This window comes from Euphorbia lathyris, chromosome 6 (genome assembly GCF_963576675.1).
Source record: "Euphorbia lathyris chromosome 6, ddEupLath1.1, whole genome shotgun sequence".
Taxonomy (NCBI): Eukaryota; Viridiplantae; Streptophyta; class Magnoliopsida; order Malpighiales; family Euphorbiaceae; genus Euphorbia; species Euphorbia lathyris.
In genome coordinates this window covers 41335849-41338288 of record NC_088915.1, presented here as the reverse complement: position 1 = coordinate 41338288, position 2440 = coordinate 41335849, and the positions used below count along the sequence as shown (strand labels likewise).

General features: G+C 35.9%; 1 non-coding gene across 1 annotated transcript; it reads left to right on the top strand.

Annotated features, from left to right (window-relative positions):
• The first annotated feature begins 1958 nt into the window (after positions 1-1958).
• Positions 1959-2065, top strand: LOC136234388 (small nucleolar RNA R71). Its single transcript, XR_010691273.1, has one exon. It is a non-coding gene; the product is annotated as a small nucleolar RNA R71 (small nucleolar RNA).
• The last annotated feature ends 375 nt before the right edge of the window (positions 2066-2440 follow it).

Genomic DNA, 2440 nt, shown 5'->3' with positions numbered 1-2440 from the left:
TTCTTCTAAATGAATTCTATGCATTACAATACTAGGATTAATTCCTTTTAAATCTGAAATTTGCCAACCTATACTACCTATCCTATTTCTAACAATTTCTTTTAACTTTTCTTCTTGTTCTTTTGTCAATTTGTTAGAGATAATTATAGGTAGAGTATCGCCTTCGCCTAGGAAAGCGTACCTCAAATGGCTGGGTAACTCTTTAAGTTCTAACTTAGGGGGTTTTAAAATCGAAGGCGGAATTGGTCCATCTTCTCGAATCAAAGGCTCAAGAGCCTTATCTTCCATTTCTTCTTCAACTATCGGTTCTATTACATTTTCCTCTTGAACAACATTGTTGACACACTCATCGACCAAATCAAGTTTCATACAAACAAACTCTTCCATAGGGTATTTCATGGCTCTATTCATATTGAACTCAATTTTGTCTTCACCTATTCTCAAAATTACGTTTCCTTCCGATACATCGACTAATGCACGTCCCGTATTCATAAACGGTGTACCAAAAATTAGCGGACAATTAAGGTCATATGCAAAGTCTAGTATAACAAAGTTGGTAGGAAAAATGAATTTATCGACTTTAACTAAAATATCCTCAATTATACCATATGGTTTCTTAATGGTTTGATCCGCTAATTACAAAACCATATTAGTACGTTTGATATCTTCTTCTAGACCTAACTTTTTGAAAATAGATAATGGCATTAAGTTAATGCTCGCTCCTAAGTCACAAAGACAACTTGGGAATTCGATGTCTCCCAATTTACACTGGATGGTGAAACATCCAGGGTCTTTTAGCTTAGTCGACAAATGACTTGATACGATTGAACTACAATCTTCGGTTAATGCTATGGATGAAATTCCTGCCCAACTAATTTTCTTAGAAATTAAGTCTTTTAAAAATTTACCATAGTTAGGAATTTGCGTTATTGCATCCATAAACGTTAAATTAATATGCAAATTTTTAAGTTTGTCTAAAAACGTTAAAAGTTGTTTGTCATGGTCCTTATTTCAGACTTTATGTGGAAAAAGTGGTTTTGGTGAAAATGCTTTTGCATTAGCATCAACGGGCGAACTCTTCGAACTTGCATTCACTTCTGAGGATTTTGTTGTCAAATCACTTCCCTGCAAAATGTTAGTAGAATTTCCAAGCATTTCCGGACCTAAATAGTGCTTTCCCGACCGAAGAGTTATAGCCTTTACCTGCTCTTTAGGATTTTCTTTCGTATGGCTAGGAAGACTTCCTATTGGGATGGAATTGATTTAGCAATTTGTCCTATTTGAACCTCCAAATTATGGATGCTAGATGAATGCTTCTTAACTAATTGATCGAATTTGTTCTCAATTTGTTTAAAACCGTCATCGTGGCTATTAATTTTACCACCGATAGCATCTATGAATTTGTCGATTTTAGAAGATAATGTTCCAATCGTGTCTCTTGATTGATTTTGATAATTATTAGTTCGACCTTAATTGGCACCAGCATTGTTATTATCTTTCCAACTAAAGTTAGGGTTATTCATCCATCCGGAATTATAAGTATGTGAATAAGGGTTATTAATTTGATTTTGTCCTTGGACAAAGTTTACCTGTTCTACCTCATCCATACCATTGTAATCCACGTCAACTTGGATTGGGTTTCCATTATTGTCACACAGTGTCATAAACTTGTCAGTTTTGTGCGAAAGCGCAGAAAATTGAGCTTGTAACATCGTGATGGGATCGAGATTCACTATACCTTTAACTGGTGATGTAGTCGAGGATGATGGTTTTGCAACTGGCGTGTGTCCACGTTCGGCAGGCCACATGCTACTGTTAATAGCCATTTCCTCTAAAAGTTCTTTCGCTTCGGCATATGTCTTCTTCATAAATAACCCTCATGACATAGCATCTAATGAACCTCTGGTTGTGGGATTTATTCCATTATAGAATATGTCTGCATCAAAAGGTCATCGGGCAAATGGTGATGTGGGCATAAACGTTGAAGTTCTTTGAAACGTTCCCATGCTTCATACAGGGTTTCATTTTCATGTTGTGTGAAAGATGTCAATTCTTTTATAATTTTTGCGGTTTTTGCTAAAGGGAAAAATTTGGATAAAAATGCTTGGGCTAATTGGTTCCAAGTTTCGAATGTTCCGGCCGGCATAGCAGTTAACCAAACTTTGGCCATATCCTTCAAAGTGAAAGGAAATACACGAATTTTAATTGCTTCAACAGGCACATCGATCATTTTAAAAGTCTCACAAATTTCTAGGAAATTGGTCAAATGGGTATTTGGGTTTTCGTTAGGTAGTCCATAAAATGTCACATTATTTTGCAACATATTAAGCAAGGCTGGTTTGATTTCAAATTGATGTGCATTTATTTGGGGTATAACTATACTGTTCGTTACACCGGCTACTCCTGGTGTAGCGAAATCCATAAGTCTGGGACGAACTGT